Below are 7,788 nucleotides of genomic sequence, written 5' to 3'. Positions count from 1 at the left end.
CGCAATAGTATTCCATTACCTTCATATACCACAACATGTTCAGCCATTCCCCAATTGATGGGCATCCCTTTGATTTCCAATTCTTAGCTATCACAAAGAGAGCCGCTATAAATAATTTTGTACATATGGGTCCTTTTCCCACTTGTGTGATCTCTTTGGGATACAACCCTAGAAGTGGTCTTGCTGGGTCAAAGGGTATGAACATTTTTATAGCCCTTAGGGCATAGTTCCAAATTGCTCTCCAAAATGGCTGGATCAGTTCACAACTCCACCAGCAATGTAACAATGTTCCAACTTCCCCACATCCTCTCCAGCATTTATCATTTTCCTGTTTTGTTATTTTAGCCAAGGCAACCAATTCAACATAGGCCACATGTGTATCATTATGCAAAACCCTTCCACGATACTCATGTTGTGAAAGACTAACTATATTTTGCTCCTTCCTATCCTATCCCCCTTTATTCAATTTTCTCCCTTGACCCTGTCGCTTTTCAAAAGTGTTTGCTTTGGATTACCTCCTACCCCTATCTGCCCTCCCTTCTACCATACCCACCTTTTTTATCCCCTTCCGGCTTCTTTCCTCTGGGGTAAGATACCCAATTGTGTGTGTATGGTATTCCCTCCTCAAGTCCAATCCGCTCAGAGCAAGATTCATTCATTCCCCCTCACCTGCACCCTCTTCCCTTCCAATGAACTGCTTTTTCTTGCCAGTTTTATGCAAGATAATTCATTCCATTCTATCTCTCCCTTTCTTGCTCTCTCTATATATTCCTCTCTCATCCCTTAATTTGATTTTATTTTTTTAGATATCACCCCTTCATATTCAACTCGCCCTGTGCCCTCTGTCTAAACATGTATGTATATTCCCTTCAGCTACCCTAATACTGAGGTCTCATGAATTACACACATCATCTTTCCATGTAGGAATGTAAACAAAACAGTTCAACTTTAGTAAGTCCCTTATGATTTCTCTTTTTTGTTTACCTTGTCATGCTTCTCTTCATTTTTGTGTTTAAAAGTCAAATTTTCTATTCAGCTCTGGTCTTTTCACTGAGAAAGCTTGAAAGTCCTCCATTTTCCTGAAAATCCATATTTTACCTTGGAGCATGATACACAGTTTTGCTGGGTAGGTGATTCTTGGTTTTATTCCTACCTCCATTGACCTCTGGAATATCATATTCCAAGCCCTTCGATCCCTTAATGTAGAAGCTGCTAGATCTTGTCTTATCCTGATTGTGTTTCCACAGTACTGAAATTGTTTCTTTCTGGCTGCTTGCAGTCTTTTCTCCTTGATCTGGGAGCTCTGGAATTTGGTGACAATATTCGTAGGAGTTTTCTTTTTGGGATCTTTTTCAGGAGGTAATCGGTGGATTCTTTCAATTTCTATATTATCCTCAGGATCTTGAATATCAGGGTAGTTCTCCTTGATAATTTCTTGAAAGATGATATCTAGGCTCTTTTTTTTGATCACGGCTTTCAGGTAGTCCAATAATTTTTAAAATATCTCTCCCAGAACTATTTTCGAGGTCAGTGGTTTTTCCAATGAGATATTTCACATTGTCTTCCATTTTTTCATTCCTTTGGTTCTGTTTTATAATATCTTGATTTCTCATCAAGTCACTAGCTTCCACTTGCTCCAGTCTAATTTTTAAGGTAGTATTTTCCTCAGTGGTCTTTTGTACCTCCTTTTCCACTTGGCTAATTCTGCCTTTTAAGGCATTCTTCTCCTCATCGGCTTTTTGGAGCACTTTTGCCATTTGTGTTAGTCTATTTTTTAAGGTGTTGTTTTCTTCAGTATTTTTTGGGTCTCCTTTAGCAAGTCACTGACTTGTTTTTCATGGTTGTCTTGCATCACTCTCATTTCTCTTCCCAGTTTTTCCTCTACTTCTCTTACTTGCTTTTCCAAATCCTTTTTGAGCTCTTCCACGGCCTGAGACCAATTCATATTTTACTTGGAGGCTTTTGATATAGGCTCTTTGACCTTGTCGACTTCTTCTGGCTGTATGTTTTGGTATTCTTTGTCACCAAAAAATGATACCAAATTCTGATTCTGAATCTGGATCCATTTTTGATGCCTGTTCAAGTTCCCAGCCAACTACTTGACCCTTGAGCTTTTTGTAAAGGTATGACTGCTTGTAGAGTAGAGAGTACTTTGTCCCAAGCTTTAGAGGCCTTGTGCTGCTGTTTTCAGAGCTATTTCGACACAGCAAGTTCTGCCACACCAGCGTTCTTCCTCCTCCAAGAACCGTCAGCCCGACACCACAACTCAGATCTTAACCAGGCTCTGCACTCCTGCTCTGATCCACTACTTAATTCCTCCCAACAGGTGGGCCTGGATCCTCAGAGCTGCACCACCTCCTCTGTCCCTGGGGTGGTGGCCAAACCGCGAACCCCTTTCATTCTGTCCCCGCAGCTTTTCCCAGTATCCTTCTTTGTCTTCGGTGTTTGTGGCACAGCTCACTGATTCAGGGTACTAGGGCCTGTTCCTCCTGGCTTCTGGTCTGGTTGTTCCAGGCGTGGCCCAAGCTCCACTACACTCCCAGGTCTGTGCATGACAGACCTTACCCAGTGACCATCTAGGGTGTCCTGGGCTGGAGCCCTGCTTCCCTCTGCTATTCCATGGGTTCTGGAGTTCTAGAATTTGTTCAAAGTCTTTTTTTAAAAGGTGTTTGGAGTGACCTGAGGGAGAGCTCACGCAAGTCCTTGCTTTCCACCTGCCATCTTAGCTCTGCCCTCCTCTCCTCTCTTCGTGGGGCGGGGGTATTTGTGACATGGGGATTTGTTTTCCCTAAGTTTATGCAAGATGATGGCTCCTTGCCACCTGAGATGATGCGAGATGATGCCTTCTTTGGTATATGGTAGGTACAAAATTCACACACACACACACACACAGCTTTCTGCCACTTCCATACATAAACTATATCACTCTGTAGCTCTGGCTGGACCCCTTAAAATAATCTTTCTGTCCTCTCTAGTGGCAGAATGCTTTGGGCAGTGGGCTTTCTCTTCTACTAATGTGACCAAGGTTGGAGTTTTGATGCTTCCAAATATGATTTTCTTGCCATTTTAAATTTCTGACCATGTAAATTAAGACTGATATTTTGTGAGTGCTAAATTAATTGAAATGTGTTTTTCACAATGACATTGGCTTTCAGGATGCCACTAAACCTCAGACCAAATTCACATCTTTCCCCTCATTAACTTTATGCTTGATGTATCTTGCTGGGAACAGGGAGGAATTTGAAAGTATTATATTCATCATTTGGTTCAATTTGACCTCAGGATTCATGCTCAAAACCATCAGTAAATATCTTGCCTTGGTGTGCACTGCTAATTTTATATTTATCAAGATGCAATGACATTGAGATATCATAGGATATCACGAATATCTTGCTAAAGGCCAGCCCTGTATTACTCTACCTCCTCCCTACCCCACTACCACTACTGGCAGGATGCTGAATAGAGGGAGAAGAAGTCACATAATGTGCTGATACATTCATGCCATCCTCAACTGGGGCTGCATTACAGCAAAATCACCCTAATTGATTCCCTATTTCATTCCTCACCTAAGCTATTTCAAGCCTCCTCTTCCCTCATTGTCTCCCACACTGCTTCCACTCTCTCAGCCATGTACCCATACCTCTTACTTTACTAATTGAGGCCATTCTACAAAAACTCCCTCTTTGATCTCATTCTCTTCATCTTTTTTTTAAATATTTTTTTATTTTTAGTTTTACCACACACGGTTCTACATAATTTTGAGTTCCAGATTTTCTCCCTTCCCTCCCCCCTCCCTCCCCAAGACGGCATGGAATCTCATATAACTATCATGTATAACTTCGCATTGAATTAATTTATATACTAGTCAAGTTGTGGAGAAGAATTATGACCAATGGAATGAATCATGAGAAAGAAGAAACAGAACCTAAAAAAAAAAACCCAAAAACAAAAACAAAAGAGAAGAGAAAAAGGTGAGCATGTAGTGTGCCTCAATCTGCATTCAAACTTCACAGTTCTTTCTCTGGATGTAGATAGCATTCTCCATCGTGAGTCCCCTGGAGTTGTCCTTGCACCTTGCATTCATTGCTGAGAAGAGCGAAGTCTTTCAGGGTTGGTCCTCACGGAATCCATATATCTGTGGTTGTGTACAATGTTCTCCTGGCTCTGCTCTGCTCACTCAGCATTATGTCGTGTAGGTTTTTCCAGGTTGTTACGGAGTCCGTATCATCCCCATTTCTTATGGCACAATAGTATTCCATTACCTTCATGTACTGCAGCTTGTTCAGCCATTCCCCAATTGATGGGCATCCCTTTGATTTCCAATTCTTGGCTACCACAAAGAGAACCGCTATAAATATCTTTGTACATATGGGTCCCTTTCCCTCTTGTGTGATTTCTTTGGGATGCAACCCTAGAAGTGGTATTGCTGGGTCAAAGGGTATGAACATTCCTATGGCCCTTTGGGCATAGTTCCAAACTACTCTCCAAAATGGCTGGATCATCTCACAACTCCACCAGCAATGTAACAATGTTCCAATTTCCCCACATCCTCTCCAGCATTTATCATCCTCCTGCTTTGTTATTTTAGCCAATCTTATAGGAGAGATGTGGTATCTAAGAGTTGTTTTGATTTGCATTTCTCTAATCAGTAGTGATCCAGAGCATTTTTTCATATGCCTATAGATCGCTTTAATTTCTTCCTCTGAAAACTGCCTGTTCATATCCTTTGACCATTTCTCTATTGGGGAGTGGCTTGTATTCCTATATATTTGGCTCAGTTCCCTGTATATTTTAGAAATGAGGCCTTTATCAGAGATACTAGTTGCAAAGATTTTCTCCCAATTTTCTGCTTCCTTCCTAATTTTTGTTGCATTGGCTTTTTTTGTACAAAAACCTTTCAATTGAACATAATCAAAATTATCCATTTTGCATTTTGTAATGCTCTCTATCTCTTGTTGGGTCATGAATTCTTTACTTTTCCACAAATCTGATAAGTAAACTATTCCTTGCTTTCCCAAATTACTTATAGTATCAGATTTTACTCCTAGATCATGAACTCATTTTGACTTTATTTTGGTGTATGTTGTGAGATATTGGTCTATGCCCAGTTTCTGCCCTACCATTTTCCAATTTTCCCAACAGTTTTTGTGAAATAGTGAATTATTAGCCCAGAAGCTGGCCTCCTTAGGTTTATCAAAGAGCAGATTGCTAAACTTGTTGATTTCTCCTACTTGTGTGCCTATCCTATTCCACTGATCCACACCCCTATTTCTTAACCAGTACCAGGCAGTTTTGATGACTGCTGCTGTGTAGTACAGTTTAATATCTAGTATGGCAAGGCCACCTTCTCTAGCATTTCTTTTCATTAATACCCTAGATATTCTAGACCTCTTGTTTTTCCAGATGAATTTTGTTATTATTTTGTCCAGCTCAGTAAAATAATTTTTTGGTAGTTCAAGTGGTATGGCATTGAATAGATAGATTAATTTAGGTAAAATTGTCATTTTTATTATATTAGCTCGGCCTAACCATGAGTAACTGATATTTTTCCATTTATTTAGATCTGATTTTACTCGCGTGAAAAGTGTGTCATAGTTATGTTCATATAGGCCCTGGGTTTGTCTTGGCAAATAGACTCCAATGTTGGAGGAGTTGTGGAAAGACAAGAATGCTAAAACACTGTTGGTGGAGCTATGAATTGTTCCAATCATTTTGGTAAGCAACTTGTAAACATGCTGAGAAAGTGACTAAAATATCTATGCATTTTTAACCTAGAGATCCATCCTCTAGGCATGTGCACTGAGTTGCTTAAAGACAGAAAGGCCCCAAAATATGCATAGCAGAACTTGTATAGCGGCAAAGAACACAGCAGGTAACCATCAACTAGGGAGTGGCTAAACATACTGTGTGAGGTATACGAATTAATGGTTTATTATCACTCCGTAAGAAATAGTAAATAATGAATTCAGAGAAACATGGTAAGACTTATATGCAATGGTGCATAGTGTAAAGTAAGCAGAACAAAGAAAATATGGCTACAACCACAACAGTACCAATGGAAAGAAAACTATATGATATGTAATTATAATGATCAAGCTTGGACCAAGAGAGGAAATGCTGTATACGGACACAATCAAAGAGCTGGCATCAATAAATCTAAAAATTATAAATGAAATGCTGTCTAGAACTGAATATGATAAGGTCTCTTCCAGCTTGAAATTTCTGATCCTATGTGATCCAACTAGGATACAGTACACCAGGACTATCCCTTCACTCGTTTGGGACAATCTGCCTCTCACAAAGCGGTCTAAGATTACAAAATGAATTCCTTCCACAATGTGCCATTAATAATAATGATAATGGCTGCCCTTTACATAGCACTAACCACTTTACAATTATTATCTCATTTGATCCTCCCAACCATCCTATTATTATCATGCCCATTTTATAGATGAGGAAACTGAAGCATACAGAAGTGAAATGACTTGCCTTAAGTCACATACCTAATAAGCATCTGAAGCCGCATTTGAACTCGGGTCTTCTTGTCTCCAGGTCCGGCATTCTATCTATTCTGCCACTTAGCCAATACGGTTGGTCGACAGCCTAAATTCAAACACATGTTCATTATCAGGAATTTACATATTTCTACCAAAGTACAGTTGTCCCTGCCACATCATGAGGGTTAGGTGAGCACCCAAGTAAAATTTTTGACCCTCCTTTCGTGCCAGAAAAGAAGTCCAAACTATTATGCTATTAAAAGATAAAATATACTGATATTATACAATACTATAAATCTATTTTATGCATTTCTCAGTTTCTAAACTTTTTCTGTGTTGTCTGCTGGTTCTTGTGTGTTGTCTATAGCTTTCACAAAACTCTCCAAAAATTCCCATTTAATTTCTTATGATGACCCGTGATCTAGCCAAACCATGATGGGGAAAGTCATGATATGGATGGTATAAATATATTTTAAAAAACTGTTCTAGATATTTAACAAAAAGAAATATTCAGAATTACTAATTTCTCTCAAACAAATTAGAGAAAGATGTCTGAGAAAGACACCTTCATCTCACCAGGATTTCTGGATGTTTCGGGCTAAAGTAGCTGGAATGCCTGAATTCCTTGAATGATTGCTTTGATTCTCTACTCCAGCAAGGGTGCAAATACATGTTGTCCAATATACCAGCCCTCGAGTTCCTCATACCCAGGACAAAAAACTCAAACTACACACAAAAGGGGAGGGGGTTGGGCAGAGCAGTGTAGGAAAGTAGCTTCCCCCAGCCCACTGCTGACAGCTTTCCACATTAACTGTTCTTGCTAAGTGCCAAGCTCTGTTGTTTCAGAGCCCAGGAAGGATTTCAAATACAGGCAGTGACCTTGAAACTGGTTACCCTCGGGCAAAAGCCCTGTCATTCTGCTCAAGCAGCAACTCTGCTTGTTATAGAATATAGTCTATTTTTCACTACTATATAATCCAAGACTCTAGTAAGTTGAAAAGCCTGAATTAGGATATCTTTCTCCAAGCAAATTCACAAACAGTTTAACATTTTTATTCTCTTTACAACTTTATAAATATGAAGAATTCTATACTGGCATTACAGAATAGGGGGTTTCTTTGCTATTTTCCTTCCCATGAGATTGATTTCCTTAAGTGCAAAGATGGCCGTTACTTTCCATAGCCACAGATAAAAGGGTAATGAATAATATGATATTTTGTGCGAAAAGTGTACTTAAAACAAGTTTATGCTGCTAGTACAGTATCTGCATTTGAGATGATTTATCTCTCAA

This window comes from Trichosurus vulpecula, chromosome X, assembly GCF_011100635.1.
Source record: "Trichosurus vulpecula isolate mTriVul1 chromosome X, mTriVul1.pri, whole genome shotgun sequence".
NCBI classification, from domain to species: Eukaryota; Metazoa; Chordata; class Mammalia; order Diprotodontia; family Phalangeridae; genus Trichosurus; species Trichosurus vulpecula.
The sequence above is the reverse complement of the archived record's forward strand: the minus strand, read 5'-3'. Positions refer to the sequence as shown.